The 24,463-nt window shown below is 34.2% G+C and overlaps 1 non-coding gene across 1 annotated transcript; it reads left to right on the top strand.

The window, feature by feature from the left end:
• The first annotated feature begins 24,073 nt into the window (after positions 1-24,073).
• On the top strand, positions 24,074-24,145 carry TRNAQ-UUG (transfer RNA glutamine (anticodon UUG)). The gene has a single exon. It is a non-coding gene; the product is annotated as a tRNA-Gln (tRNA).
• Positions 24,146-24,463: the final 318 nt, after the last annotated feature.

Genomic DNA, 24,463 nt, shown 5'->3' with positions numbered 1-24,463 from the left:
AAATGTGTCATACCAAGGTTATTGCTTTGGACAAATATTATGCACATATTATGTTACTTGGAAATGACCTGGGTAGTTGTAAATTGACCAGAGGGGCGGCGGCGATTTCTTGTTTGTGGGATGAGAAATTTATTTTTAAGTAATTATTTGATTTTTAAATCTATAAAGGTATATATATTTTATTCTTTGTGGTTTTGAACTTATAATTTTTAGGAAGAAACACATGTTCTTAATCATGAAAGTGTTTGAAATTCAATAAATTTTAATTTTTTTTTGTACAAAATTCGACAAAAAATATTTTTTTTAATTGAATTAAGGCTTATGTGATCGATATCAAGTATTTGAGATCCATATTAAGTATTTGAGACAAATTTTTGACCATAATTCTATTAATAATTTTTTAATTAAAAATTAAAAAAAATAATAATAATAATTTAAAAATATTATAAATAATACATATATATATATATATATATATATATATATATATATAGATAATTTTTTTTAATGTAAAGAAAAATAAATTTCTAAATAAATTCAAAATGAAAATTAATTAGATTAAATGAAAATACTTAAAATTTAAAAAAGCTTGAATTTTATTCTAAGAAGTATTTTCTAAAATTTAATTAAAATATTTAATTAAAAAACAATAAACTTTAACAATCCTCGAATATTAATTAATGACCAAATAACCCGTTTAACTTATTAATGGATATAAACAAAGATATTCGCTCGCATTATAAATTTAAAATAATTATTTATGTTTTAAAATTAATTAACATTCAACATTCACTTAAATTTCTCTTTTTATATAAATAAATAAATAATCTTAACTATTAAAATAAATATTAATTATTTTTCTTTTATAATTATTTATTTTTTAATGTTCAATACATTATATTTTACATTTATTCAAATTAATTCCCTTATATTCCATATTTTTTATATGTTATTTTTAATTTAAATTGGTTATTATTAAAATATTTTTATTTTTATTTTTAAAACCGACATAATTTTAATATCATGCTGACTTGTTTGGAATATAGACTATCTTTAACCTTATAAACATTAAAATAATTTCTCCTTCTTCATATTGTTTGGAACATAAACTATCTTTAACCTTATAAACATTAAAATAATTTCTCCTCCTTCATATTGTAATATTGTAAGAGATATCCGTCACCACTGCAACTCTAACTCTAACATGGGAGATATGGAATACCATTTGCACATGATCCGGAACACTATCCTTTCGTTGAAAGTATTTTTCACTGTCTACCATTGATGCCAGAAAATAATCTCTTCGAGTACTCGATTATCATAGAAATGCAAATTGATGACATATGTCAACTCTTTCTTGGGACAAATAATTTTGTTTGGAATCTCTAAATAAGCAAATAAATCTAAAGTGATATGAGTGATATATTTAATAAATTGTAATGTTTTCTTTGGAATTTTTTAATATGCAAATAAATTTAAGGAGATATGGGTGATATATTTAATGAATTCTGTAGTAAACAATATTGTTAACAAATTTAATGAATTTTCATGAAATAATAAATTAAATAATTTTATAAATCGAATAAAATGTTATGAAGTTATATAAACTATGAAATCCTAGGTTCGAATCTTCTCGCTAACATATATTTGCTAATAAAACTTAAATAAACACTTTAAAATTATATAAATTAAATTCCAACCCGTGATTCCACTATAGTATATGATCAGTGATTCCACATCATAGGATAAAGTTACTTAATTAGTGATTTTACACACACTAAGTTAAAGTTTTGGTAAAAGTTTTCAATAATGTCTGGGTAGGATTATGTATGTTTGAAAGTTGTTAGTCAAAAATACTTTAATAAAAAAATATTTTTTTTTAATGTAGTTCAAGGTCATTGAGTGAATTAGTGATTCCACACACAATAAATTAAAGCTTTGGCAAAAGTTTTCAGTGATTTCCGAGTAAGATTATGTATGTTCAAAAGTTGTTTTAGTCGCTTTTTTCAATTGAAAAAAATAAAAAATAATTTTTATTTTTTTATTTTTTTTCACAGTGTGGTTCAAGGTCACAGAATGAATTAGTGATTCCACAAACAATAAGTTAAAGTTTTGGCAAAAGTTTTTAGTGATTTCTGGGTTGAATTGTGTATGTTTGAAAGTTGTTTTAGTCACCATTTTTTGAAGTGAAAAAAAAGCTAAAGTTTTTTTTTTTTCCTTTTTTTTTCAACTGTGGTTTAAGGTTACTCAGTGACCCCTATATCCACGTGCAATATTTTGAGGTTTGAGGTCACTAAGTGGAGGCTACATCATTTGGAGGTCACTAAGTGGCCGCTACATCCATGGGCAATATTCCGAGGTCATGGGCAGTATTCCGAGGTCATTAAGTGGCTGGTACATCCATGGGCAATAATCTGGGCAGAACTACCCGAAGGCACGAAAGCATTACCAGTGAACCTCCTAATGTGTCGGGCCTGACTCCAAGGGCATCCAGGGGATTTGACCTAGTAACCTCTGAATTAGCAAGGTACTTAACAAGAGAAAACTAACTGAACTATCCTTTAAAGCTTAAAAAAGCTAAAATTATCAACAATAAATACCATTATTGTGCACCCCTAGAAGGCCCTAGAATGCTAAATTATTCACAATGGATTAAGGAGCAAACCCTTTTTCAGTCAAAACTGATCAGATTTATTAAACTAAGAAATACATGAGCATGATCTGCTTTACAGGCTTTGCAACAGCTAACTCTGTAAACTACAGTTGGCAGTGGCCATGGATCAGAAACTCTATTTAAATACAGATTTAACCCTCATGCCAATAGGGTTTCTCATATCAAAAAGGGATACATCATACAAATTACATTATGTCACTATTATTATCCATGCAGAGATCTCTTTCATTCAAGAGCTAACAGCTTCTTCTTCGTCCTTGGCCTTGGCACTCGGCTCTTTTGAGGCCAATAATGTCTCCCCGTTGGGTTGCCTGAGAACTTCCATCTTGAACATGCTCTCAAACAAAACGCTCCCACATTCATGGAGTTGCTTCACGCATTCAATGAACGATATGTTCTCGTTCTCTGCCCCGAATTTCTCATGGTGGTCCTCTTCATCTGCTTGAACATGAACTGATTCATCTCTGTCATTATTTTCATAATTCAAATGTCTGTCATGACTGCTATGATCTTCAGAAGAATTCGTGTAGGACCGGATGCTTAGGAGGGCCATGGCACAGAGTGCAGTGGACACCAGAAGTGGCCAAAAATATATGAAGATATCGTGGACTCCAGGTATCAAGAGAATTAGCATGCCTGAGCAACATAATGCTATGGAGGCTGCAAGATGACTGCGAACAATATTAAGCTTCTCAGAGATGTAAGCAACTGCCATTGTCGCAAAACTTCACAGTGCCAACCAACCAGGTCCTTGAGAGCTGATAAATGAAGCTCAGATTGCTGACATTGCTGCAAAAATGTTGTGGAAATAAATCCCATTTATGGTGCCAAGGAAGAAAGCATAAAAAGAAGGATTCTGATTTCCTTTATAAAAGCAGAGTAGCGAACATTAACTATTGCTCATAAAAAATAAAGAAGCATATGCTTCCATGTCAATAAAGCAAAGTTATCCACTCACATCAAATCAAAAGTGTCTGTGATATACATGCGAGGTCAGGAATATGTGAATAATAAGATGCATTCATCCCTGAGAATGAATTATTTGGAGTATATAGTTAACTTTCGGTAAAGAAAGAATAAAGAAGAAGTAGAGAAATAGGTGGGATTGGGCCAATGATCTCAAACCAAGCAACCCTTCATCGGCTCTAAGGCCCCACTGTTAAAGGATTCAGTGCATTTCCTTGTAAACCAAATACCTTTTGGGCATTAAATATATTCATTTATTAAACTTTCCAATGGATTATCTTTTGAAGCAACGGTTTTATTATACTTATCCAAGCTAAGGAATCTAGTATTCACAAAACGTTATGAACTATCCAAACTAAGCTATCGACCCTGCACAACTTTTGATTATCTATGCCAAAATAGAGTTGCGTGGATATTGTTCATTCAAGCGAAGGTAATGTGATATCAATAATATTTATCTCAACAACGCTCCTTGTACATTGGTTGTGATCATCTTATAATTGTTATCAACTTATAAAAGTTTTCCTCAATTATTACAGGAGGTAAATTCAGTTAGGCTGAAAGTAAAGGGTGGTGATCATAATATTTATTTAATTAATATGCAATAATTTATAATACAAGAGTTTTAATAATGATAATAAGGGTTAAAAATATATTACCCACTTTACTTAATAATAAGTGTTAATATTCATTCTATTTAGTTGTAAAATATGAAAAGTCTAATTATAAGTTAAATTTTTCTTGTGATAACTCAAATCTAAATCCAATTAATTTAAACTTTTGAAAATGATTACAATTAGTAGATTAATTTTGGTATGGATAGAGTGTACTTTAACCTTTGTACCTATTTAGTGATAATTATGTATGGATAGGGCTCACTTTAAATTTAGCACATGTCACTAGGTAAAAATTTATGGCATGTAAATAGCACTATTTCAATGTTTGTAATAACTAATCATTTATGACATAAAAATAGGTCTCACTTTAGGGATTTTACCATCTAAATGAGAAATAGGGACTTTAGGGTATCAATCCTAGGCCTCTTACAAAGGTGGGTAATCAAATGCAGGTCAAAATGGTCAAGAGGATGTGCAGAACTAGTTACCTAGCTTTGTTTCGATACACTATGTTGGTATGTGTGTGTTATAGCTCTAAAAAGACCACAAAAAGACAAAATGTTAGTTGGTATTGGAACTACTATATTAAATATATGAGTGGTTATAACAAAGAAATAATCTTAGGAAAAATTTAAAGAATGAACATTCACCCCACTAAATGTTGCATTTATGATCAAAATACTCAAAAGGGCACTCAAAGTGAGTAGTAAGAACATCATTTGATTTAGTGACATAGTTGTTCCTAAACTATCTACATCATAAATACAAAAAAGGAATTAACAACAAACTGAGCCCACAACATACGCACAACTATGAAAGTGAGCAATTTAGGCATCATAAGCCATTATAGGTCCTATTCCAACCATAGAACTGGCTCAGTGGTTAATTAACATCTTTGGTATCCCCATAGAAGGTTTGAAAGAATAATTGGAATTTATGTCTGGGTGAAATCTAATGATGGTCTCTCATTATGCAAGTGGCAATGCCAACCAAAAAAATAGCAATATGTTAACTTGGAAGGATTACTCAAGGTACTTTTACAATGAATTTGAATATAGTGTAAAAAGATTGTTTGGTGGGATTTTTCAATTGGTTGAGCGGAGTCCCATTCATTGTAGATGTAGTTGCACCAACACAACACAACATGGATGGTTTAGGTTAGCACAAAACAAAATATAGCTTACACAATTGAAAATGAATGGATCAACATGAAAGTAGACAAAAACACATAAGAAATAAAATAGGAAGCAAACTCTTTATTCAATTATCAATGGAGAAATTTAGCTTTGGTGGTCTTCAAAGGAGACACAAAAGAGTATTATGTTAAGAAAGGTGAGCCTTCTCCCATCCTCTTGAGGGAGGTCCTTTGTTTTTCCTTTGTTGGCTCTCTTTATCCCAGTCAAGATGTCCAGGAGCTTCTTCAATGGTGAAAATATTTCCAAGTTGTAATGTAATTACATGCAATTTCTTGAAAATTAGGAGAACTCTTAGCAAAATTTGGGCAACATAAAAGTATTTTTTCTCTTACCAAATGTTGACCCATGGCCTTGTATTTACAGTTTTTTTGCAACTTCATTAAAACTAGCTCCAGGTATCAATGAAGCTCCTAAAGGACCATCCATTAATGTTGTTGAGCCTTGAATTGGCCTAGTTAGAGATTTATCTTGAATTTTGATGGGATGTGGGAATTTATTATGCCAAAAGGTGGTAAAGCTTCATTTCTTATGGATCCATGTGACTATCAAAGGAATGGTAACATGAATCATTCAAAATCCTCATTGCAATTTTGCATGGATGGATCAAAAACCACATTTGTATAGTTTTCTCTTTTCTTTTGAATTGTTGACTAAATTTTTATCTATTATAAATGTGTTGTCATTGATGGAAAAGGTCAAGAAGATGAAGGACAAAGCATAGATGATTGTAAAAAGAATGAAGCTAAAATCAAAGAATGGTAAAGGAAAATATGGAGAAGGTGCAATGAATTTGAAGCCATTTCTAGCATAGCAAATCGTCTCAAATGAAATTGAAACCCACTCATATGGATAGAGCTTTAAAAGAGATTTCCAATGGTATATAGAAGTATTCTAAAGGCTTGTTGTAGCGGCTACAACCACCCTCCAAAATATTTCATATGCTTCGATTTTGGTGCCTTCCCTACTATCCACAACAACTCATCTCGCACTGATCCAAGTATTCATGCTTCAAATGAGACTTATCTTTTCATTTTCACGTGTTTTTGTTAACTTAGTTGATTTGTAAGTCACAAGCTGATCTCCTAACTTGGTTTCATAGCAGTTATGGGCTTTCCACCAGAAACTATGCAATCTTTGAGGGCAAGCATCCTTGACGATGGGAATTGCATAGTCCTGACTGCCAGTGATCCTTGAGCTCAAAAAATGTGTAGTCATGAGGAGGTAGCCTCGCACTGAGCCCAGAAATCGTGCGACCCTCATTGAGCTCAAAAATTGCAAAGTGCGTTGAGCCGAAAATTTTCCCAGTTCACTAGAACTACAAAATATACCCTGTTAGTGTGCATGGCGAGTTTCCCAGAAAAAAACAAAAAAGAAAAAAAAAAATAAAAAGCATCCCTAAAAAATAGGGATCTATTTTTAGTATCCCAAAGGAGGCACTTCAACTTGCGTTATTTTTAGAAACTTCCGCCAAGTGTCGTTTTTTTCTTGATTTTAGGCATGCACATCATAAACCCTAATTTGTCCAAATCTATTTAATCGACACTTCTAGAGCTCATTTTCACACTCGATCTTGGAGATATAACATTCTCAAGGAGATCAAGGAACCTTTGGTGCGATCGTCATTGCTTTTCCCGGTGAGTTTTACTTTTGTCGTCTTTTGTTGTTTTTTATATTGCTTTTTATCGTTCAACTTGTGTGAGTGTTGTTTCACTCGTTTCTCTTCATGGTTGCTAGAATTTTTACTTTTTTTTTTAACTTGTAGAAGTATTGTTTTAAGTTATAGATTTTTTTTCCCAAGTGTCACATTAGTTCTCTTGTTTTTGCATCAATGGTCATCGTTGTGGCAACTCTCCTCACTTACTTCATTTTCCTTATGTTTGATCAATTGTTGCACTTGATTCACATAAATTTATCTACGCTTAGTCAAATATACACTCAGCTTCACACTATCTCTCAGATCTGCTTGTTTTTCACACTTCCCTTGGGAAGATATGGGTTTCCCTTGGCCGATTTCACTTTACACAGCTAGCATTGTGTAATCTAGAGGTTCAGGCCATAGTCTTGGCCTCTGGAATTGCACAATTCACAGTTCAAGCTAGTTCCAAGTGCACACTGCATAGTTCCAAGAGTCAGACTCTCAGCTTGGCCACTAAAATTGCGCAATGTGCAGTCTCTCTGAGGCCTCTGCCACAGGTAGATAGTCCCCTCGTTCCCACAGGCAGCCAGTTCCCCCTATCAGAAAAATGTGTATAATCCTTCCCATCTAGTGCCCGATTTGCTACTTGAACTTGCCTTGTAGTTTGTTTTTCTTAAAACTGACATTTTCTTGCCATGAGTGTCCTTTTTGTCCCACGCGTACAACAGTTGTTGAGCATCTCTTCAGCAGTCACTGTTACCATGGCATCTAAGAGAACTGCATCAAAGGAAACAATCGAGAGAAATAATGGAGAAGAATTTGAGCATACATAAGTTGATTTGTCAGTGTGCAGATACTTAGTTGTTTATAAATAAGGGATCAACACTGACATGGAAACAGATTAAAGATGCTTTTGCAAAAGACTTTGAGGTAGATTTAGAGGACCGACAGGTTTATCTCAGCATCTGGTAGTCAAGCCTATTCAAGGTTTCATACAGGTATTTCGTCTTCTAGTGTGCGAACAGCATCAGCTAGATTGTCTCACATATGGATGAACAAACCATGACATTGAGCAGTGTCAGCTATTAGAAGTTCGCCACCTTCAAGGCAGAAGACTTCCAGTGGATGTATCACTTTCCCGAGCCAGTAAAGAGCATGGAATCACTCTTCTATTCCACCCACAGTTATGTGAACATGAGAAACATTATCAAAAGTTGGGTGAAAGAGCCATCAAAGTTTTGACACCCACCCACCCATGTGTACAAGACAAAGTCCCTCAAGAAATCTTACCAACTCTTGGTTATCTTTGTTTGCAGAATCCATGCTCAAGAGAGTACTGAAACCTTTCCTAAAGGGTGGGTGTATTATTGGATCAGTTGGTGAATGATGGGAGGCCATTCATTTGGCCGGATATTTTGGCTCAACAATTGAAGGCCCATGTAGCACAGGCTCAGAATCCACCCTAGGATGAGTGAGAAAGGTTGTATATGTTTACATACTTACTAGATGCAATATGTGCACAATAGCAGTTCCCTGGCATGAGTTGGACATGGGCACCACAAGAGACCGTTGCGAACATATATTACAAGTTGCTTTCAGACTACAGTTATCAAGGAGTAATGGAATGGCTAATTGACCACTTTATCATCTTGTTGTACAAGCTTATCTTTGAACAAGATCCACCTTGCATGTCCCTAAAAGCAATGGAGGCGATAGTAGACATTACAGATTGGTATGCCTCACCAGGTGGCACCTTCATCAGAGTGTTTGGCAGAGATAAACCTCTGCATGTCCGACCAAGGTATGCCACTGAAAAATTGATCATGCAAGAAGTATCATACCATGTTGTTGTGTGGAAAAAACCGGTGATGTTTTCCTTTCTCAAGGAAAATATGTCGTGAAATCATTAGAAATATTTGGAATGGTAGAATGCTAGTCCCTGGCCACTCCAATGGAAATGAACTTCAAGAATTTATGTAGAGATGTTGTTGGACCTGACTTAGCAAACCCCTTTGAGTATCAACAATTGATTGGGACATTGATGTTCCTTGTGAACACCCATCTAGACATATGTTTTTCAATCAACACTTTGAGTCAATTCATGACTGAGCCTCTTCATGCATGCTAGGTTGCTTCCAAGTACATGCTGCGATATTTGCATCGGACGATCAATCTTTTTCTGAGATGTAGTGTCTGAGAAGTGAGGCTACATCAATAAATTGATGTTGATTAGGCTGAAAATTTTATTGACAGGAAGATCACATCAGGGTGTTGCTTTAGTTTTAGTTTTATCGTGATATATTGGATGAGAAGAAAGAAGAAATTTGTAGCTTTAAGTATGACAAAGGAAAAGTATATTGATACTATCATGGCTAGCTGCAAGGAAGTTTGGTTAAGGAATATATTTGGAGAGTTGTTTCAGCATGTCTTAGATACAACAGTGATATATTGTGACAATAAGAGTGGGGTCTGATTAGTAGAGAATCATGGGTTCCATAACAAGTCCAAGCATATTGAGATCAGGTATCACTATATACAAGATACGGTGCATAGAGGAGTAGTGAGACTTCATCACATTTCGACTGATGAGTAGATAGCAGGTACACTCACTAAGGATCTACTGAAAGGGAAATTTGTGGTCTTCAAAGAGTAGCTTGGATTGATGGATGTGACCCTCCCACATAAGGGTCTCAGCCGATCGAGAACACTGAGCTATGATATTCCCCCTGTTTAAGCTCCTAGGGAGAGGAATTGAGCCTGAGAGCTCCTAGGGTTGAGGGAACTCTAGACAATAGGATAGTCTATGATCCTTACCCTCCATGGTAAGTCATATTTTTCCCATTAATGGGCAATAGGATAGTTTGTGATGCTTACCTTCTATAGTAAGTTGTATCCTACCTATTGTCACTCTTCGGTCTTAACAGAGTATACCCTGGTTGGAACCCTACACACAAGTTGTGCTTGTTGGGATTATTTCCCACCCATCTAGCCAATGGGTGTTTCCTACTTGAGTTAGGTGTAATGCTTACCATTTATGGTAAGTAGTATTTCTCTCAAGTTATAGGATATAGGTGTTCTACCACTGACTCTTGAGGGTAAAGTTGGGAAGATTAGCATACAATAGGATAGTTTGTGATCCTTAGCTCATGGTAAGTAGTATCCTACCTATTGTTATAGGTCAATAGGATAGAGTGTGATCCTTACCCTTATGGTAAGTCATATCTTGCCTATTGTCCCTGGATAGAGAATGGTAGCCTGAGCTCCCTTATGCTATCAAATTATTCTTATTTTAGATTCAAGAGTGTTCAACAAATTGGCAGAGATGACATTTGACATGATGATGTTGAGACATTTGAGATGGAACAGATGTTGTAGTTGGAAATTTCTCCCTAGCTTAGAGGGAGTGTTAATTTGGCAGCTCAGGGACAAATTCCCTCCTTTGGACAACCTTCCTCATCCGGAGAAGACCCTCATTTCCCTTGGAAGAATTTAATTTGGTCAAGAAAAAAACACATTTTTAATGTGAAAACCCACAAGGACACAAAATTTCATGTTAGCCTAAAGATAATTTTGGGTCTCCAAAATCACATATAAATACAAGTTAAGGAAACCTTATTTAGATGCACATCTCACACGTCCTCTTCTTCTTATGGAGGTTCGTACAAGTCTGAAATGGTAGGTCTTCTTTCACACGTGTGAGTAGGAGAAAGATAATTTCATATTGGGCCGAAATTTGTCTGTGATCAACATTTAACCAATGTTGAATTTTTGGAGTTTTGGAGTGGTTTGACTAGGGATTTTGGATTTATTTTAGAGGCCAAGTTTTTCCATGGAGAGAATACAACTTTTTGAAAACTTTGGCCATGGTTGACCACAGATCTGAAGCTACCTTTTGACTGCAAAATTTGACTTTGGATTTGACCAGTTTGGTGGCATTTGGGGAATTTTTTCAATTGCCTTTGACCAACATAAGAGACCGAATTTTCTACTACAAGGACTGAACTTTTTGGAGCTGATTTGACCACTAAATGTTGGCCTTTAGGGCATCATTTGATATTGTCAAAGGTTGTTGACTTTGACCATATTTAATTTGTTAACCAGATTTGACTTTCAGGGTCATCTATTAGATATTGGTGAGTAGATCTCTTGGATAGTCAAAGAATTGACTTTGACTCTTTTGTTGATGAATTGAATCATTTTATCTCTTTGCTGAACATTTTATGACAATTTAATAAGAAGAAGGATTTGAAAGGGTTTTCCCCCTTGTGGGATTTTTCCCTAGTCTTTGACCAAATCTTATGTCTCTTATTGCTCTTGATTGTCTTCTATTTTACATTCCATTTATTGTTCTATCTATAATTGTTATTTGTTACTAGAATATTAAATTGATTTGAAAATGGTTATTAATTAAAGAAAATAATTGGGGTAAAGTGATTGTAATAGCACAGAACAGTGGAAAATTAACATGGCATCAAAACTAAGGTGAACACAAGCCCAAGGAATCAAGATACTAGAGTAATCATCTTTGGAAGATGTCAAAGGAGTCTTTTCTACTTGGTCAAGATGTTTACCTCTCATTTCAAGGACACTAAGAATTTGGGTGATTCTAACTTTGTTGCTTGGAAGATTAGGTTGGAAGTCATATTGGATGAAAATGATGTTTTGGAATATGTGGAAGGAAAATCACCTAAGCCTACGGAGAATTATTCTACTACTACCAACTCAAAATATAAGAAAGGCGAGCTCAAATCCAAGAAAATTCGTATTGATTCAGTGAAAGATCATTTACTTAATTATGTTGGAAAATTGAAGAAGTCTCTAAGGAAATCTATGATAATTTGGTTGGGATGTATGACGTCAAAAATTTGAATCACATCCTCTCCTTGAAGAAACAACTCAAGGAAATGAAGATGAACAAGGAAGAATATGTGCAACTATATGTAATTAGGATCTTCCAACTAAGGGATCAATTGCAGACTATTGGTGATCCTATATCTGATAGAGAGTTGGTTTTGATCACTCTTCAAGGTCTTCCTTCTATTTGGGAAACCTTCATTACTACTATTAGCAATAATGACAAGTTCCCGACATTTGATGATCACGTTGGCAAGTGTACTCGAGAAGAAATCAAGATGATATCTAGAGGGAGGATTCAAAAGCATGAAGAAGGAGAGCCCTTTTCATTTGTTGCACAAGACAACAAGAGAAAAGGAAGAGGGAGACCATCTGGTTTAATAAATCCTACCACTGAATCAAAGGACTCTAATAGAATATTAAGGGATATTGAATGCTATAATTGTCACAAGCATGGTCACTATGCCTAAGATTGTTCAAATAACAGAGATGTTGGTCCAATTACAACAAAAATTATGGATTCAACAACAACAGGTTCAATGATAGAAGAAAAGGAGATGATAGAAGAAGGAGAGATTATAGAAGAAGAGGAGATACTCCTGACAATTATGAAGAAGTTCATCATCCTCAAAAGAGGTCAAGGAAATATAGGTATGAAAATAATGTTGTAGCTTCACAATCTAAATATATTATTATTTATTCCCTTCCTAGTTCCTCTCCTCCATATTCTTGTTACAATTGGCTAGTAGATAGTGGGGCTTCTAGACATTTCTCTGGATACTGGGAAGTCCTCTCAAATTTAGTTGAGAGGGAGACAAATATAAAGATCATCCTTGGGGACAACTCTACATATCCTATGAAGGGTTTTAGTTTTGTTAAATTTCATTTGGACTTGGGGGAATTTGTTCTTATTCATGAAGTTATATATGTTCCAAGATTAAAGAAGAACTTGGTATCTATATTTGCCTTGGAAGATAAAGGAATGGGAGTTGTCTTGATAAAAGGAAATGTCCTCACCTAACCTATGTAATATTGCATGAGATATGCTTTCACCTTGGGATCTAGATTTGAAGGAATCTATAGAGTCAATGGAAGACCACTGTAAGCATTGGTTCACAATAGAAATCATCAAAGTGAGTTATGGCATCGAAGACTAGAACAACTACATTATGAAGCCCTGCCTAAAGTTAGAATATTTGTCACTGGGATGCCTGATGTTCCATCTAGTCATGATGGTGTGTCTGGGATGTGCTAGTGGAAATAAGACAATGAGACCATTCCCCTCTAGCAAAAACAGGACTATTGATATTCTACAACTCATTCACTCTAACATATGTGGACCCATGCTTGTGCACTACATTGGTGGCTACCTCTATTATATTATATTTATTGATGAATTCTCCAGGAAAATATAGATATTTTATTTGAATCATAAGGATGAAGCATTTGACATGTTCAAGGACTTCAAGGAACTAATAGAGAATCAAATAGGAAAGAGAAACAAAGTTTTCAGGTCTGACAATGGTGGAGAATATACCTCAAATGAGTTTGTTGACTTTTTCAAGGAGGATGGAATCAGGAAAGAGATTATTGCACCATATAATACTGAGAAGAATAGTGTGGATAAAAGAAAGAATAGGTCTATAACAGAATCTAAACGAGCCATGTTACATGATCAAAATTTATTTAATTTCCTTTGGGAAGAAGCCACAAATACAACATTCTATGTTCAAAATAGGGTTCCTCATCAAGCCCTAGATAAAAAAACTCCCAAAGAAGTGTTTACAGGTGTAAAGCTTGACATTGGTCATCTAAGGATATTTGGTTTCCCCATGTATTTTCATGTGTTGAAGGACAAAAGGAACAAGTTGGAAGCCATGGGAAAGGAAGTTACTTTTGTTAGATATTGTGAAAATTATAAAGCCTTTAGAATATATATATTTGGTCAAAGGAAAAATTATTTTAGTAGGGATGTAACCTTTGATGAAGATGTTTCCCTGGGAAAAGCAAGGGGCCATCCTCCTCATCCTCCTATTGAGAAGAAGGATGATGGAATGGACTTACTAGATGGCCCTTATGTGCCCGAGCTAGAGAAATATGTTGTTGATGATCCCATAGAGCCTATGGACCCTTTGGATCCTCCTCCGTGTGATCCCCTTGCCAAGAATAGACCCCTTTGGCTTTGTGATATGTTACAGGATGCATAAATATGTTCTTGTGAAAGGAACCTTTAGAGAAAGAAAGAAGCCATGTTGGTAATAGGGATATGTTGTAGCTATGAGCATTATCATCCAAGTTGAGCCTCCTACTTTTGAAGAAGTTGTGAAAGAATAGGTTTGGAATGATGCCATGGCCAAATAGTATGAGTCTATTATGAAGAATAATGTGTGGGATGTTGTTTCAAGACCTAAAGGAAAATCTATTGTGACCTTGAAATGGTTATAAAAGATCAAGCATGGAGTTGATGGAAGCATTGAAAAGTATAAAGCAAGGTTCATGGCTAGAAGTTTCTCCTAGAAAGAGGGAGAAGACTATGATGAAATATTTACACCAGTTTCATGATACGCTACTATCCACTCTATTGTTTCCATTGTTGAAAATCAAGGGTGGGCCCTTCACTAGATGAATGTTAAAGACTACATTTCCTCGTGGCATACTATAGGAAGAAGTATTTGTTGATTGGCCTCAGGGATTTGAAGTGAATAACAAGAAAAATCATGTTTATAGGTTGAAAAGGGAATTTTATGGCTTGAAGCAAGCCCCCAAAGCTTGATATGCCCGCATTTATAGTTTCCTGGTGAATCTTGGATTCATGAGAAGCAATGTTGACCCGAACCTCTACTTCAAAGTGGTCCAAGGTATGCCTTTGATTTTGATTTTATATTTTGATGATATATTCTTGACAGGTAGTGAGCCATTGATGCTTGAGTGTAAGAGGGAGCTAGCCTCTGAGTTTGAAATGAAGGTTCTCGGTTTGATGCATTAATTCCTGGGATTAGAAGTGTGGAAAAGACCGAGTGAGGTTTTCCTTTCTCAAAGAAAATATGTCGTGAAACAATGGAAATATTTGGAATGGTAGAATGTTATTCCTTGGCCACTCCAGTGGAAATGAACTTCGAGAAGTTATGTGGGGATGTTGTTGGACCTAACTTAGCGAACCCCTCTGAGTATCTAGAGTTGATTTGGGCATTGATGTTCCTTGTGAACACCCATCTAGACATATGTTTTATAGTGTTTGATTCAATTCATGACTAAGCCTCTTCATGCACATTGGGTTGCTTCCAAGCATGTGCTAAGATATTTGCATGGGATGATTAATCTTGGTTTGAGATATAATGTCAAAGATGTGAGGCAACATGGATACAGTGGTGTTGACTACGCCAAAATTTTTATTGACGGGAAGAGAACATCAGGGTGTTGCTTTCATTTGGGTTCTACCATGATATCTTAAATGAGCAAGAAGTAGAAGTATGTATCTTTGAGTACGGAAAAGGTAGATTATATTGATGCTAGCATGGCTATTTGTGAGGTGGTTTGGTTAAGGAAGCTCTTTGGAGAGTTGTTTGAGTAGGTTCTGGATACAACCGTGATATATTGTGACAACAAGAGTGGGATCTGATTAGCAGATAATTCTATGTTCCACGACAAGTCCAAGCATATTGAGCTCATGTATCACTATATTCGAGATATGGTGCAGAGAGGAGTAGTGAGACTTCATCACATTTTGACTGATGAGCAGATAGCAAATATACTTACCAACGATTTTCTGAAAGGGAATTTCTTGGTCTTCAAAGAGCAGCTTGGACTAATGGATGTGACCCTCTCAGGTAAGGGCCTCAGTTGATCGAAAACACTGAATTATGCTCTTCCCCCTTGTTTCAGCTCATAGGGAGAGGAATTGAGCCTGAGAGCTTCTTGGGTTGATGGAACTATGGACAATAGGATATTTTTTGGTCCTTACCCTCCATGGTAGGTCATATCCTACCTGATGTCGAGAAATAGGATAGTTTATGATCCTTACCTTCCACGGTAAGTTGTATCTTGCCTATTGTCTCTCTTTGGTCTTGATAGAGTATACACCAGTTGGAATCCTACTCACAAGTTGGGCTTGTTGGGATTGTTTCCCACCCATCTGGCCAATGGATGTTGGCTACTTGAGTTAGGCGTGGTCCTTACCATTTATGGTAAGTTGTATCTCGCTCAAGTTATGGGATGCAGGTGTTCTACAACTAACTCGTGAGGGTCAAGTTGAGAAGATCCACAGAAAATAGGATAGTTTGTGATCCTTACCTCACGGTAAGTAGTATCATGCCTATTGTCACAGGTCAATAGGATAGAGTGTGATCCTTACCTTTGTGGTAAGTAGTATCCTACCTATTTTCCTTAGATGGAGGGTGGTAGCTTGAGCTGCTATGTGATGTCAAATTATTCTTGTTTTAGATTCGAGAGTGTTCAACAAATGAGCAGAGATGACTAGATACGACATTTGGCTTGATGACGACAAGACATTTGAGATGGGACATATGTTGTAGTTAGAAATTTCTCCCTAGTTGAGAGGGAGTGTTAATTTGGAAGCTCAAGGACAAATTCCTTCCATTGGAAATCCCTCCTCATCTAGATAATACCCTTTTTTCCCTTGGAAGAATTTAAATTGGTCAATGAAAAATATATTTTTAATGTGAAAACCCACAAGGAAACAAAAGTTCAAGTCGGCCTAAAGACAAATTTAGGTCTCCAAAATTACATATAAATACAAGTCAATGCAGCCTCATTTGGATACACATCTCACACATCTTCTTCTTCTCTTGGAAGTTCGTACAAGCCTAAAATTGTAGGACTTCTTTTAGATGTGAGAGTAGGAGAGAGAGAATTTCATATTGGGCTGAAAATTGTCTTTGACCGGTGTTGACTTTTTGGAGTTTTGGAGGGCTTTGACATGGTTTGACTTTGGATTTTGGATCTATTTTGGAGGCTAAGTTTTTATGTGTAGAGATCAAACTTTTCTAGGCACTCTGACCATGGTTGACCTAAAATCTAAAGCTTCCTTTTGACTGTAGAATTTGACTTTGACTTCGACTAGTTCTAGAGGCATTTTGGGACTGTTTTTATTTGAATTTTACATGCATAAGAGGCCAAATTTTATGTTGCAAGGACCGAACGTTTTGGATCTAATTTGACCACTAAATGTTGAGTGGTTAGTGCATCATTTGTTTTTGTTGACTGTTGTTGACTTTGACCAAAATTGACTTGTTGACCAGATTTGACATTAAGGCTCATATATTGTATATTGGTTGGTAGATCTCTTGGATAGTTAAATAATTGACTTTGACTCTTTTTTTAATGAATTGAACCATTATATATCTCTATTGAACATTTTATGATAATCTAATAAGAAGAATAATTTGAAAGGGTTTTCCCCCTTATAGAGTTTTTTCCTTGGTCTTTGACCAAATCTTGTGTCTCTTATTATTCTTGATTGTATTCTATTGTACAATGCATTTATTATTCTATCTATAATTGTTATTTGTTATTGGAACATTAAATTGATTTGAAATTGATTGTTAATTGAAGAAAAGAATTGGGCTAAAGTGATTGTAACAACATAGAATGGTGGAAAATTAACATTTGATATTTCAACTACCAAGATATAAGGATTTTATATATTGGACTCAAATAATAATACTTGGGTGTAATCCACCTGATATTGATAGATTTTGGAAGGCATGTTAATTAAAAAAGTCATAGTTTACGTTTCGGCTAAGAAGATATTGAGATTTTATATACCAATTGTAGAGAATAATATTTTGGTGTAATCCATCTAATACTGATTGATTATGAAAATGGGTTGAATATTGGAAAATTTCTCATCTTATGACATAACTTAGAAATGTTACATAATATATTTATCAATATTATAGGACATCGGGTGTATATTCTTTATTAGTTGGAACAATTGACCACCCATTCAGCTTTGGTGATTTTCTGCAAGCATTGGCAACTGTGTTTGTAGTTTTCTCCTATTAGGGGTTCCAGTTGATGGAACTCTAGTCGTTGTTCCCCCTCTTCCTCTTTGCAGTCGATGGTCTTGTTTGACAGTGCTTTGTTGGGTGTTGTCGTTTCCTTCTGCTATTTGTTGTCGTCGGTGGATCGTTGCTCAATAGTCACCCTATTTTCAATCTTTGGTGTGGTTATGTTTTGGGAGTTTCATGGCTTTGCTAGTATGCATGTGCTCGATTTTGTGTGGGGAGTTGATGTAGCAGGTGCTTTTGGTGGCTTCCCTACCACTATCGTCCTTGCTTTGTTCCTCTTACATGTTGTTCTCTTCAGTTGCCTTGTTCATCGTTGTTTCCTCTGGTGTCGTTACCTGCCTAAGTTTTTTTCCATGGGTTTTTATTGGTCATCTGCTCCCTTTTTTATGGATACCTTCTATGGTCTTGTTTGTTGGGGCTTACTGGGCCTTGGCCTTGTTTCTTTGTTGTGAGGCGATAATACTCAAATGTGTTCGTTATATGCAAAATGTAACTGTGTTCCTCTTTCGAATGAATAAATTAACAGGTTTCTTTCTCATGAAAAATTAGGTGTATTTTGTATAAACAAGATTTATGATCCCCAAATAGTATAAAAACATAAAATTATTATTTCAATAATATCTATTAATAAGACTACAAAATCAAAAAAAAAATTGAATAATGCATATTTGAAGAAAATAAAAGAATTGTTAAGGTGTAGGCCATGCAATTCAACCATAATATTTCTTATGAAATAATAATAAAAGAAAAATCAAATATAACCTAAGCAATCTAGGCTAGAGCATGATAAAAAATGAATAGGATCCCCATTATTTATTATCCAATATATACAAATGGGGGTTATTGTACCAATGACAACACATTTATAGATAACAAGACATTGTCAACAAACAATAGATGAGTGAGAGAGAAAGATCTCCCAATTTTTATCCTTGTGATCACTCTAATTATTTTGACCTCCCTTATGACCCTTTGCAATTAGTAATATGAGTAATAAATAGAAGGGAAATCCTTGGAAAAGAAATAGGGAAGGATTTAAAAAATTGCAACATATTCATTAATTAAGAGAGCAAATGGGACAATGAGACACTGCAATTATACACCTTACAACTCAATTTCCCAAGCTAACAAGTACCAACAAAATCCTCAAGTACATCCAACTAGCTTAATCATAAGCTTTAGACAAGTTTAGTTTTATGACTATGGTTGGACACTTTTTCACTTTTAGAGTATGAATTCCTTCCTATGCAATGTCAATACCTTTATAGATCTATCTATATATCAAAAAACCAAACTAGTCTTGTGATATAACATTTTGAGAAGATCATTTTAATCCTTAATACCAATTCCTTCTCAATATTCCTTTATAAATAATTACACAACAAAATAGGCCTAAATTGACCACAATATTATGGCTTATGATTTTTTTAAATTAAGGCCAAAAATGTTTCATTGAGTGAACTTGAAACTTACCTTGAGCTTTTTACATCCTTAATCACTCTAATCATTCCTTCTTCTAAATTTCATAAAAACTAATTAAATTTTTCTAACATCAACCTGTCAAACTTGGGATTTCGTTCTTTTTGAAACATTCCAATATAATCAATAGTTTATCCTTTGAAACTTCCTCCGTCAACATTTGAATGTTTTCCTCTATAATAAAGAAGGAAAGCATGTGGCAATCTTTGAGATTTATGTTATACTTTCCTATACAAGCTCCTTGTAGATGTTTTAAAAATAAATAGTTCATATCTTGACATTTCTATGAATTTGTTGACCATAGACCCTTCAAAGTCCCTTATTTCCAAAATAGTATTTTTTTTTTTCTATGATTAGAAAATTATGAAAAAAATTAGAAGTATCATCACCCTTCTCAAGCGAAATAGCTTTGCTTTGCATCTAACATTCTTCTTCCCTCCAAGCTAAGATTTTGTAATTCCATTTTCCATCTAATTTACTTTCAACCTTTCTACCTCATTAAATATTCTAAATCATTCTCTTGAAATAATTCCACTAAATCATTTTCTATTGTCATTATTTCCTTATCCATCTCTTTCTTTTTTCTTACACTCAGTTCTCAACAACTTTCTTTTCACCTCTTTTAGAGATGAGATAAATTAAAAGCCAAAATTCTCATCTAAATTTGGTTCATATCTCTTCGACTCATTTATAATAATATTTCTAAAATCTTCTTATTCAAGCCACATAGAACTAAATTTGAATGGGTTGAATGGTTTATCATTTGTATATCCATTTGTAGAAGAATTACATAGTGATAAAAAAGGATAACAAGTCTTACCCATGATCTAATTTGATCCACTTCATTCATTATTCTTTTTGAGACCAAAATTATATCAAAATGTCTTTAACCCCCCTATCGTCTCCCTGTCATGTGTTTGAAGTACCCACACCTTGGATTTAGAAATAGTGAAGTTTATATATCCCTCGATAATAGCCAACCCTTCTTTTATAGACTGGAGATCAATCAGTTGGGGTTATCTTGGGTGGTTGGGTAGAATGGTTGTTATCATCCCTATGTAGTTTCAAATTCTTGTTGGTGACATGATGAGCTATAATGCTTTGATAAATATTATTGTAATGGCTTCGTCCTTTGAATATTTTTTTATTAGCTTCTAGCTTGTGAACTCTTAAGTGAGTATACCTATGGGTTGTCATGGTACTAGCAACCTCACTCTAGCCCTCAAGCCAAGAGGGAGGTTGATTTCTTTCCTCATATAAAAAAAAAATAGAGATCAAAGAATAAATCTTAGAAAACATGCATATACTTATAAATACCATAAACATTGAGAAATAAGAAAGGCCCAAATCCTTGAATATGAAGTTGGTCCTTATACCTAAATCAATGATAACAAAAATTATTAGAGAAATAGAATTCCTCCTACTGTAACCACTTCAAAGTTCTCTTTGGAATCCAAAGACAAAAGGATTGATATTTCATTAATTTTCCTAATTCTTTACTCAATTTATGACCAACTCCCATTTTTTCTTAAATCATTAGAAACTTAGGCATGTGAACTTCAACCAATATAACTAAGGAAAATATTTTAGGGGGACTTCCAAGACCTTAAGTATTTAAGGATATCAAAATCATTTAAGATCCTTCCAAAGGTTTTTTCCTTCTCTAAGGAACCCCTATGGGGATTGTTGTTTCCTTAGTTATATTTCTTTAATGGATCTATCTTGTTCTCACATAAACTATGATTTCCTACCAATAGATAGAGAATTTGGGTCAAAGGCTAGATATAGACCTAAACCTTTAGATCTTTTAGACCCTCCAACATTAGAAACTCATTTTTCTAGGTCTACAAAAATATTTGGCTAGGGATATTGAGTCATTCTCCTCCCCAATATTAGAATTTGAATGGATTGAAAATTTCTCTTCAATTTTGTATGAATTTTCAAATGATAAAATAGAGTTTAAATTCTCCTTTTCATCATACAAGTTAGGCTTTTTCTATCTGAGGCTCAAAGAATGAAACTTAGTTGTATAAGAACAATCTCTCCTTAGGAACATTATCAACTCTAAGAGTGTTGATCTTTCAATATCAACTTTAGTATTTAACACAAAGGCATATGATAAATCATGAACCAAAACATCTAAAGAATGTGTGGATATTTACCAATAGATTTCATGATTTTGGTCTTCTAAATTTGTGTAATGTCTTCTCCATTTGAAGTTGCAAGCTCCTAATACTTAAAAAAACTAAGCAAGTCCTTAAGCATATCATCTTCCTTATTTGGACCTAAATTTTAGGCATCCAATCCAACCACTAATTCAAGACCCAAAACAAGAGACACTTTATTCTAAATAGTTAAGGGATCTCCTCCACTCGAATTCCCTAAAAGGAAATTGGATCCAAGGTTATTCTCCTTTTCACATCATAACTTCTTTGTAAATAGTGTGGAAAATCATCAACCACATACCCATGCAAATGGTAACATCTACACCAAAAGAACTCAACAGTAATATAAAATTTGCGTATGACTCTTATCCCCAACCATAATATCCATATCGCTATTATAAAAACTCAAACTTTACACATCCATACACAAATTTTATAAATAAAAATTACATATTCAAATAGCTAGTTCAATTTCCTACAATTCATATTTTACACCATATTCATATTATTTGTGAAAGTACCCTGAAACATCCCTATAGTTGACAATTTTTTATTTTTCCATGTTTTATATTGGATCATTATATTGCTTGCCATCCATATCGATGCTTTGAGAGTGGGAAAAGTGGAGGAATTAGTTCACAGGACCATTTTTACTAGCAGGACCTAGTTTGACAAAACGTGGTTTGAAACCTTCCAGGAGCGTTTTAAGGCATCAAAAAAAATAAAAATAAAATAAATAAATAAAAATAAATTGGTGAGGGGAGGGGAATTTTCCACTTTATTGTTACACTTTTTTTTCCTATTCTACACATAGAGACATTTCTAATGGCACAAGAATCACATCAATCGGAGTTTGTGTGTGAAAGTTATGCCACTTAGAAGTTGACCTTTCTATTTTCACCACCATAATTCGATAAGATGTCACATTAGCCCCCATAATTCATGGAAAAGGGGCTAGCCATATGATTATGATAAAGAAGACTCTAGAAGATTATATATCATAACTCTAGCTAAAAGTTGAGGTAGTCAAACCTGACCACTGGTAGGCTATCGGGTTGTGTTATAACTGGGCCACTAGGAGGAAAAGGGGTTTCATTCTTTTGAGTGCATGTGTTTTATAGTTGAACAAAAATAGCCGAGAGGGATAGGATATAGAGCACATAGAGAGGATTTGTGCACTGTAGTAGCCCACATGCCACAAGCCATACTTCTTTGTACACTAAGACATTTTCTATTCGAAGAAAGAGAGCAAAGCAACCTCATCTTCCAACTGGGTTTTCTTCCGAAAGAGTTTCCCAGGTCAAATCTTGTGTCAAATATGTGTGTGAGCTTTTATTTTGTTGTTCTCTATTTTCTGCATAATTTTAATCTGCATGCTTACATTATTAACAGTAATCTACATATCTATAAATCTAAAGAGAATAAAAGTGTAATAGTGTAGATTTTGGATTTTTTTTAAGTATAATTTTATCAGATCTGTTATGACAGACAATCCAATGAAATATCCACGGCAATTTACGAATCATTTCATATTACATTACACTAATTCATCGTGAGGAAACCATCATTAACTTACATCCACCCAATTGTGATTACAACAATATCCAAAAACTAATATGTAGTTGTTAATAGAAAGTGATTGCATCTAAAAGCCACAGTGATGGCTAGCTTGGTTAACACTAATAAGTGTTATTACAAGAATATGTAATGGGAAATGTTTAATGGTTAATAATTGGCATAAAAGTACAACTTATCCGCAATAAATAACTTGGATAATCAACCTTTTCTTTTAAAGTACAAAATCCAATAGCTAACATATAACAACAATATCTAGCAAACAATATTTAGGTAGCCTAGATAAACACTTTATCTTTCAAAAACAAGATTTCAACAATTGTCAATTTAGCTAATACTAATTAGTGAGATTTAATATATTAAAATATCTTAACTCAAGTAGTTTGGTGAACAATTTATTTCAACAATTACATTGGTTCAAGTCTCTAAAAACATGTTATAACCAACAAATAATTCTCCAAAAATTCTTATCACTTAAAAATAACTAAATAAATAAAATTTAATAAACCATATTTAGCAATACAAATATATATGTATCATAATAAGTTTATTTTATGTTTTTTATCATGATGAATTCATTTTATGTTTTTTTCTTTTTCATTTAAAGTGAATCTAGGTCCAATTGACCCCAATGTTAAATAAAATAACAATTTACCAAATTACTAAAATAATACTACTTGGTAAAATCTACATAAAGGAGATCTAAACCCTAAATCTAACTTCTAATCATGAACAAAATTTAAAATATTGATTGCAACTGAATTGAACGCATTTTAGCTACGTTTCAGTTCGCGGCCATGTTTTCAATTTATATATTTGCAACTAACTTTTAATTATAAATATAAAACATATTATATATGTGAAACATTTTGTTGAAAGATAGGTTCTATGGTGTAGTGGTTAGCACTCTGGACTTTGAATCCAGCGACCTGGGTTCGAATCCCGGTAGGACCTCGTTTTGTTTATTTTCAAGTTTTTGGTTTCATTCTGATTAATACTTTGCGACCTGGGTTCGAATCCCGGTAGGAACTCTTTTTGTTTATTTTCACGTTTCAGGTTTCATTCTGATCAATACTTTGCGACCTGGGTTCGAATCCCGGTAGGACCTCTTTTTGTTTATTTCACGTTTCAGGTTTCATTCTGATTAATACTTTGCGACCTGGGTTCGAATCTCGGTAGGACCTCGTTTTGTTTATTTTCACGTTTCAGGTTTCATTCTGATCAATACTTTGCGACCTGGGTTCGAATCTCGGTAGGACCTCTTTTTGTTTA

Source organism: Pinus tabuliformis, chromosome 7 (genome assembly GCF_031772625.1).
Source record: "Pinus tabuliformis cultivar Carrire ecotype Pingquan chromosome 7, CPIR1, whole genome shotgun sequence".
Taxonomy (NCBI): domain Eukaryota; kingdom Viridiplantae; phylum Streptophyta; class Pinopsida; order Pinales; family Pinaceae; genus Pinus; species Pinus tabuliformis.
The sequence above is the reverse complement of the archived record's forward strand: the minus strand, read 5'-3'. Positions and strand labels throughout refer to the sequence as shown.